The 10,173-nt window shown below is 37.5% G+C and overlaps 1 long non-coding RNA gene across 1 annotated transcript; it reads right to left on the bottom strand.

Annotated features, from left to right (window-relative positions):
- Positions 1-6,415: 6,415 nt before the first annotated feature.
- On the bottom strand, positions 6,416-9,260 carry LOC137387522 (uncharacterized). Its single transcript, XR_010977916.1, has 3 exons — positions 8,133-9,260; positions 7,364-7,459; positions 6,416-7,259 (listed from the first exon to the last, which is right to left on the bottom strand). It is a non-coding gene; the product is annotated as an uncharacterized lncRNA (long non-coding RNA).
- Positions 9,261-10,173: the final 913 nt, after the last annotated feature.

Raw genomic sequence — 10,173 nt, 5'->3', positions numbered from 1 at the left:
CAGGCTGACTTTGATAATTCTTCTTTAATGCTTGCAAATGATTCCATTTGAGCCTTACCCTAAAACCAAGCATTTCCTTTCCACAACAACTCTCTCAAGGGCTTCATCAACTCCGCTAGTCTAGGTGTAAACTTAACAAGTTGGTTCGCTAACCCAAGAAAACTATGAACATCCCGACACATTTGGAGTGTCTTAAATCTTTAATACCTTGTACAGCTTCAGGGCTTGCCCAATATCTCCTGCAGAGAATGCATGACATAGAAACTTGATCGGCGAGTTTGAAAATTCACATTTGGAATTGGTAAAAGTTACACAATCCTGTACCATCTCTCCAGGACTGCTTTAACGCGTCTATGACCCTCGTCAACTGAGGAACCATAGATACAGGCCTCATCCGTGTGAACAATAACACTAGGTCTAGTCAATAGTCAAGAAATCTAGATAAATATCACAACCTCTTAATATTGGTTGCTATGACCTGGTATGCTATGGTTGCTATATACAGCCCCCCAGCTACATATATGTATAGATGTATGTATATATGTTTATATGTATGTATATACGTATGTATGTACATATGTATGTATGTATATACGTATGTATATATATATATGTGTACAGTATATATATTACATAGGAGCTTGCCATTTTGCTTCTAATATTGCATTTCTACATGTAATAATAATACCATTATCACTTTGGTCATGGGCTGTATGACAGGGGAATTTCTAATTATTATATAATTTGTAATAAAAATATCCCATGGTGGACAGTAGCAAATGTTAATTGGTACTGTAAAAAAATTGTTTGGACTGTTTACAAGGTTTGTTAGTGTGCCAACAGCCATATTCATCTGGTGAAAGCTGCACTTCATGGCTATGCCGAAGTTCAATCCACCTACAGAGTTTGATTTCATTCAAACCATCTAAACCTTCCAAGACCTCTGACATAGCTTTAGAATAAATCTTTGGACTAGAAGACTATCCAAAAGGGAGCTGGTTAAAGCAAACACCCAAATGGGTTTAAAAACTTAGTCAGCAATTTAGTCTCATTACACAAAGGAATTTGATGAAAAACAGAATTTGCATCTAATTTATGAACATTTTACCCAGTTTTGCTAGACTATCATCTATATCAGCCATAAGGTACAATTCACGCCTCACAACTTTGTTCAACTTAGTGTAATCTATACATACTCATCCGCAGTCATTTGGCTTGAGAGCAACTATACCATGGGAGCGCATCAATCTGTAAAAAAATCTCAAAAGTTTTAATTTTCACTTCAGACTTTTGGCTCATTCTTCCCAACCCAGAAAACCTTGAACTCTTTTAGAAAATATTTTACAGAATCGGACTGCACTACATCTATGTCACAATTGCAAGACACTAGGTTGAGCCCTACAGCACTTCAACTCAAGAGCTTTGTAAGCATTAACAACATACAATTTATTATTCACAAAACCATTTGCTGCAGTAAGCTTAGGTGTTAAATAATCTAGAACATTAATATAAGCATTACTAGGGCCCATAAGGCATTTATCGAGTGGTTATAAAGGAACATTCCGGCAAAGTTTATGAAGATTGAAACATCTGCACCATTGTCATTTTTGAAGCAAATAAGTAAGTAACCTTAAGTAAGTACCTTGACTGTCTTAGTTCATATAGCATTGTCACTGGATTCACTTACCTAACCTAGGAATACATAGTCCCTCCTACCCTCCTTGTCCCACGACCAAACGAGCGGAGCGAATGTTTGAGAGTTTTATGATAAATGCATGTGCACACAACTCACGAAAATTATTCATCAACAATGTCGCAAACCCTTGTACCGAAATCTCATCAACAAATTTAACTATTTTTGTGTAGAGTCGTTTAAGTATAATAATGATACAAAACACATTAAAACATATTCAACTAAGTTACCAAGTCTTTGAAAATTATCCACATAATCCTAAACCTTATACCCATCTGATCGGATTATACACAAATAGACAGATTAATTTGGCTGAAAATCGGTATTAAAACATGCCAAGCATTGCTTTTATCAAAATTAAGACCAGCAAACGAACCGTCGAGCGACAGAGAACCATTAAGTCGTGCGCATTTCACGAAAAAATAACGTGCACATTTCACCAGTCTATAGCATTGGCGAATTGCCGAAGGTTTCTGTAATTAACGTAGACGTACTGAAATCATTTCTTTTTTGCTGATTTCAAAGTAACTGACTTTTTGGAAACTTTTGAGTACTTTGGTATTCTAACTGATGTCCAAAGCAGTGTAAGTAGAGGAAATGACGATGAGATTTCTTTCTAATGATTCTTATGAGATTATTACAGTATTTAATTATAAGTTTGGATGGCTATTGAAGTGTTATAGTCACACTAACAACATCGATGATGGGCAATATGTTACTGTTATTATTTTTTTCTAAATAGTTTTGTTAAATAGATTTTCTAAAAATCTATATAAATATAACAACTTCTTGATATTGTTAGCTATGACGTTTTGAAATGTAAACAAAATTATACATTGGTTTTCTATTATTACTGTATTACTATATTAATAATATTGGTTATTTTAATAATATCAGTGCATTTTACTTCTAATATTGCATTTTTCCTATTGCAGGGGAAGAGATATAAACATATAATCTTTTCCTTTCATTATTGCTGTTTGTCATGACCAAACACTTTTTTAAATTGATTTTCTAAAAATCTATATAAATATCACAACTTCTTGATATTGTTAGCTATGACGTTTTGAAATGTAAACAAAATTGTGCATTGGTTTTCTATTATTACTGTATTACTATATTAGTAGTATTGGTTATTCTAATAATATCAGTGCATTTTACTTCTAATATTGGCCAATATTGCATTTTTCCTATTGCAGGGGGAGGGATATAAACATATAATATTTTCTTTTCATTATTGCTGTTTGTTATAATAACACCCACACCCAGTACATTACAGCTACCATTGCAGTTATCCTATTGCACTGCAGTGCCATTTGACTGCTAATATTGCATTTCTCAACCATAAATACCTTTTCTTTTTTCCAATATCACTTTGGTCGTGGGCTGTATGACAGGGGAATTTCCAGTCATATTCGTGTACCTCACCAGAAAATACGCTTTCCATTCTTTACGTCTCTTCATTAGTATCATTACTCTCATCCACAGCGTGTATTGCTGACTGCTTTGATTTACAGAGCCTAGCAAAATGTTCTTTCTTCTGGGACTTCTGGCAGGTTATGGTGGGCACAGGGCACTTCCCTAGATTATGTGTTAAGGGACCGCAATGGCAAAGACAAGGTTTGTGAGTGCTTGATTTTAGCAGGCTCTGCCCTATTCTGCTGACGTCTCTGTTTCAACGCATCCACTGACTTAGTATCACTTACGCTACTACTGCCGCCCCTATCATGCAAGCCTTGCAATTCTCTATAGTTTCTTTCAACGTGCTAAGCCTGTCATGTCATCATGCTAAGCCTGTCATGTCATCGCTATAGCGGTTCCTTCAACTAATTTTGTAATATCCATCTTTTGCATCTCTTTAGCTACGACGCTATCAAGTACAGTCACGCCTCGACATACGAGTGCCTCAACATGCGAAAAACTCGAGATACGCTCAGGCTTTTTAGCAAGCTTCCTTGAAATAAGAGTGATCTTTCAGATGCGAGCGCATGAACCGGGTCTTGATGACCACTACACTATATGGCCAAGTATGTGAAAGGCCACCTTCGAAAAAAGAATCACTCGATCTTTTTCCTCGAATTAATATGAAAAAGGTTTTTAAAAGGTTGGTTAAAAGTTATAGTAATGTGATGGAAAAGCGCACAACCAGAAACAGATACTAAAGAAAATATGACGACAAAATTAAAGTAAGTTTACTAACAGATTAAAACTAGGCTTCCAGTGTGTTCAGTGAGCTAAATTTATCGAAGTTAAATTCAAAGCTTCTATTATGTACAGTCAAAAAGGTTGTGTGTACTGTTGCTCTCAAGTCTCTCTCAGATGGCCATTGTTCCCAACATCTGTCTCAAAGGTAAAAACATTTGTGGATAGTGTATATAGCGATGTTACATTTCATTGCAGATCATAACAGCTAAATGGGCGTTCGCTACATTGTTATTGTAGGTACTAAATTCAAACAATTAAAAACACTCTTTCCGCCGTGATATCCTCTTTGGGTGATTTTTCATAATATGGTAATAAATTAACGTGTACTTAGTTAATTTATGTAAGAAATAGTGCCTTGAGATGCGAGTAAAGTGACCTGTGATGTCACTTCTAGGATGCATCAAGCTTGTATGTCGAGGTATGACTACTCCAACTACAATTTTGTCTCTCACTTGTTCCGATTTCTGCTCCTCAATGTCGCATTTGTCGGCGAATTACGTTCAAAGTTCTTACATGTTGCTCTACCGATTCTCCTGACAGCTAATTGGGTTAAAAGACCTTGCTCTCTCAAATATAACATACTTTCTAAGTGAAAAGTATTTGTCAAGTTTTTCGTTGACTTTTGCATATTTTGCATGGTTCTCATTAGAGAGACCTAATCCTTTTAGTATACTTGCTATTTGCCCACATGCAATTCAAAAAGCTGTTTATCTCTATGTCCTCACTCTCATCTTTCAATTGTGCAAAATAGAAGTAGCACTCCTACCTGGTACTTCACCGTCCTAGTGTTTTGGAATGAAATCAAACTCTGTAGGTGGATTGAACTTCGGCATAGCCATGAAGTGCAGCTTTCACCAGATGAATATGGCTGTCGGCACACTAACAAACATTATAAACAGTCCAAACAATTTTTTACAGTACCAATTAACATTTGCTACTGTCCACCATAGGGTATTTTTATTATAAATTATATAATAATAATCTGTTGTATTATGGGTGATTGCAGACTGGGAGACAAATTATGTTGTTTTCATGAAGCTAGCGAGGACGTCGTTACTTTTTTATCCGTTCATTCGTAAGCTGCGAGATAACATGAGCTTACCATAGACTGAAAAGTTAACGGCAAAACAAGCATTATACAACATAATCTATTAAGGGCTACATATATATATTCAAGAATGAGTGACATAAACAAACCATATTTATAATACATCAGAAACGAAAATTAGCATTTTAAAAACAAAAATATTAGCATCGTTTGCTCAACCAGTTGCTTTTTGGTTGTTGTCTTCATTTGAAACTATAACTATAGTCTTCTGACCTCAACTCCTCTTCTGCACAGCTGAGCTAGTCGATATTAGCGTCTAAACAATTTTTTAGGTAAGCAAAACTTTTACGCAATGCAATTTACACTTTTAGTGCAAATGAAGAGAAACCGTGAGTAATCAAAATAGCCTCAAAATATTAGCCTCAAAGTATGTAGTAGCACATATTCCATCGTAAATGCAAAACCTTTTTTCATATACATCTAAGTTCCAACATTGGCAAAGGTGGAGCTACGAATAGCACCAACCGCACCAGGAGAGGCAATTCCACCAGCCATTTAACGCAAGTCACCTGACGAGTTCAGAAACACAAAACAGACCTGTCGTGACCCCAGAGAAAAACACCAATCTGGAAGAAAGGTAAGTAACATTAACCTATTCCAACACTCTAGTTAGTTATATATATATATATATAACTAACCAGATATATATATATATATATCTGGTGTCAGCACATTGACTTTGTTAAAGTCTGTGAGGCAACTAAGTTGTTTCATGGCAAAAGGTCAACTCTCATTGATACTGGGATTTGTGTCCCTTGCCTGCTCTGAGCTGTAGCGAGTCCAATTAACACATATTTATGACACACTGCAACAATATGTACTTCATGTACTGTGTTAAAAGGTGCTGAGTGCATCAAATAATAGTTTATTATGCGGCGAGCTGAGCATATACTTTTAGCACATAAACCACATAGCCTTACACTGTCGACTCAATACACTTCATCCATCTCACTCATTCAGTAGCATAATTGATATAACTACCTAGTACAAAGGCTAAAGGGGTCGTGTCCCATACATTTGTATTGCGTGCAACAGAACAGCTAAAGTGGATTTAGGTAAGTAGGCTAAGAGCGGTTGTCTGATCCATTGAACTTAAAACCCCTGGAATGGCAATCACGTGACTTTTACATTGATAGTGATACGTAATGCATGCGCCAAATTGGAGAGCTACTACGGAACTAGAGTATACTAGTTCCGTTTGTAAACAAACAGTGAAAAATGACAAATGTACATGTTGAATAATTATTTTCCAGCTGGGTGTTAATGAAAACTCCTCCTACACAACGTTTAGCGTACCCTGATAGAAGAAAACATGTTTATAACATATGGAGTGGGATATAATAAATGATAAGTAGATGTAAAATAGATTTTCGTGGACCATATTAGTCATATAAACTGTTGTATTACAGATGCATAAACCCAGCAAATGATATATTCAGGCAAAGAACGACTGCTCCATTATATTAAAAATTATGTTACATATGCATAAACCATAATGGAGAAACTTAGCACATGAAGTATATCGATAAAAACAACACATATGCTGCCAAAACAGAAACGGTTTTCAAGATTTAAGTGCTAATAGCTCATGAATGTATGACATATATAATACAGTATCTGTAAAAGATGGAATAAACTACTGCAACAACTGAACGGAAATTAAAAACAGTTGTAATAGAGGATAATCAAAATAATGCAAACAAGGAAATGCAGGAATTAGTATAATCAGATGATTAAACTTAACATACACGTTACAGAAACTGTGTAAAAGGAGATTTGTATACTGCTGAATATTGAGCCAAGGTGCATCAGAGCTTCTTAGAACTGAATCAGATTAGGAATAACAGCACAACAGCTACAGATGAACATTACAGTGATTACATTGTTACTGGCCTTTAAAAAGTACTGCTTTAGTATTTTATGCCACAAATATGCACCTTGCAGTTTGAATGTACACCTTTGGAAAAGGCATAGCACATCACTAGATCCTACACTACTGACAACATACACCACACAATGGAGTGGATCTAGCTTTGCATTAATATGAAAGTATCGATCTGCAACTAACAGGATCCTGATGACACCGTCTGATGGACGCACCAATCCTTCATTGTTTTGTAGCTCGAGTAGAGTATAGAGATGTCGGTACTGGATACTTGACTTAGTGGTAACCAGCGACTGACGGCCAATGTCACGACAGCACTTTAGTTAGCTTATGCACAATGTAGCCAGCTATATAGACTATACTGTTACCTATAACAGAAATTTGACATCTGAAATCATTGTGAGATCCACAAACTGATCAACTTCTGGAGTAGCCTGTATGATGAGAATCTCGTTTTGAGCAGTAACATTACCTGTCTTACCAGCATCTGATTTTGCACCACATTTGCTGATAGGTTTGCGAAAGGTAGCCTTAAACTGAGTAACAGTAGGATTATCATTCCAACCACCTAAACAAAAACATCAATTATAACAATTACATAAAATCAACAAAAATCAATGTCTTATTCACATCAACATAGTACAACAATACAACTAATGAAATAAGCGAAAATAAAACAGGTCAAAATGCTACCATATCGCTATGTAAAATAACGTAATGGTTTATAGTTCCTAAATATTAATATAATAAAAAATCCCAGACTTAAATAATAAAAAGCCTTCGTTCTGAAAGAAGAAAAAGTTCACTCACTAGCTTATAAATTCATCTAATCACCGCCAACATACAGTCAAACTCCTACACTCAGTAGTGACACCAATGATATACAGCCCCCCCCCAAGGGGGGCCTGACACTGATCGACTTTCACCCACCCAGTGACTCGTGTAGTAGAACCATACCTGCCAACTCTCACGCATTGGGCGTGAGACTCACGCAATCACCCCAAAGAAAAAATGAAAAAGCATGAGAAATGCGTGAGATTTTTGCCCCAATTTTCACAATTTTATATATACTATCATTGATACATCAATTGCCCCAAAACCAAATCTCACGCATTGTCCCACTCCTGAGTTGGTAGGCCTGAGTAGAACTAACTAGGGGCAGTACTAACTAGTAGTAGCACAACTAGTAGTAGCCGTAGACCTTAGCAATTGTAATAAAACTAGTAGTAGAAGTGACTCACTTGTAAACTGTCATGCCCGTTCCTTTGAAAGTCCATTCCTGCGGTTTTTGCAGTTTATGGAATAGCAATAGCACTGTGCACCTACAGCCTTCTGTCTCTTACATAAATTATTAGTAGTAACCTCAGTAATGTTCCTTTGAGTTAGCGGTGTATTAGTGATCTTCCATAGCTGTTAAATCTGAAATTAGATTTCTTTCTCACTTTGAACACAATGAAATTAACTCAAATGCTAACTGAACATGGCGTCGGCCGGATTTCCTTACTCGCGAGTGACCTCGGCCATTCCAGGGGTTTTGAGTTCAATAGTCTGATCCCTGACCTTCTGTTTTTAAGGAGATTGCAACTCCTAACTTGTTGCTGCTTGGGTAAGGGAAAAATACCACGTCTTCTGGATCCTGACTGGTGGATATGACCAGAGAGATGCAAATGTGTTGCCGGTACACTGTAATGCTGGTGTCATCTGAGATGCTGGTGTCATCTGAGATGCTGGTGTCATCTGAGATGCTGGTGTCATCTGAGATGCTGGTGTCATCTGAGATGTTGGTGCACTGTGTGCGTGATGTGCGTGCGGTGCGTGTGTGCTGGTGCGATGTGTGTGTGTGTGCTGGTGCGGTGTGTGTGTGCGCTAGTGCGATGTGTGTGTATGCTGGTGCGATTTGTGCTGGTGCGATGTGTGTGCTGGTGTGATGCGTGCTGGTGCGATGTGTGTGCGCGCTGGTGCGATGTGTGTGTGTGCTGGTGCGATGTGTGTGTATGCTGGTGCGATGTGTGCTGGTGTGATGTGTGTGCTGGTATGATGTGTGTGCTGGTGTGATGTGTGCTGGTGTGATGTGTGTGCTGGTATGATGTGTGTGCTGGTGCGATGTGTGCTGGTGCGATGTGTGTGTGCGCTGGTGCGATGTGTGTGTGTGCGCTGGTGCAATGCAGGTGAAGTTGAGCTAGTTGATGTTCGTAGAAATATCTAGTGAAGATCGCAGTATGTCTTGTATTGTAAACAAGAATGAACATATCCATACAGGCAGGGTATTTATATTTGAGAGGGCTGGCCTTAGCAAGTTCAATCAGGTTGAAGAGAATAGCAAGATATGTACATGAGAGTTTGTAATGAAAAACAGGCCCCGCCCTCAACATATGATTAGATAATGGCGACACATAATAACTACGTGTACAAAAACAAGGAATAATTATGGATATGTATAATCAATGATATACAGCCCCCCATGGGGGCTGTATATCATTGGTATAATGTGTTGTATATTGCTTTATCGGACTCGCTACATGTGTTATATATATATATATATATCATTACTGTATAGTTATTAGGCTCGCTAGATTGTGAAGAATAAAGAGGGTTTCCGTTTCTTGCTACAAAACATGATGGCTGCGTACAATTAATGTTAGAACACAAATTGATAGTAATTAATGTCATCACCATATCATACATGGTGGCGGCGTGAAAAATTCGCGTGATGGGTGATGAGAAGGATGTTGCCAATCAAAGAGCTGTAATTGTCCAACGTAATGCACCGAGAATCGAACCCCCAGGTGAACTTGTTCTAGATGGCGAGCGTTAGATCAATTTTAGAAGGTTTCGAAGCAGATGGCAATCCTTCTATGTGTTGTCTAGGTTAGCTGAAGAAGAGGAAGAATATCAACGTGCCTTATTATTATATACCTTGGGTGACAATGCTGCACAAATTGTAGAATCGAGTGAGATTTATGATACTGATAACTCATTGACTGCCATTCTGAACATTTTGGAACAATATTGCATAGGGGAGAGAAATGTAGTTCACGAACGTTACAAGTTCAATGTGCGAAACCAGATACCCGATGAATCTTTTGATACTTTCTATGCAGAACTGCGAGCTTTAGGTGACAGATGTTCATATAATTACTGTTCAGCTGCTGGAAACACTGAGGGTGACTCTCCCTACAACGAGATGCTGAGGGACAGAATAGTTTTGGGTGTCAAAGACGACACTGTACGCAAAAAGTTGATTTCACATAGAAACACATTGACCTTAGCTCAAGCAGTGAG

This window comes from Watersipora subatra, chromosome 2 (assembly GCF_963576615.1).
Source record: "Watersipora subatra chromosome 2, tzWatSuba1.1, whole genome shotgun sequence".
Lineage (NCBI taxonomy): Eukaryota > Metazoa > Bryozoa > Gymnolaemata > Cheilostomatida > Watersiporidae > Watersipora > Watersipora subatra.
This window is presented reverse-complemented; position numbering and strand designations above follow the sequence as displayed.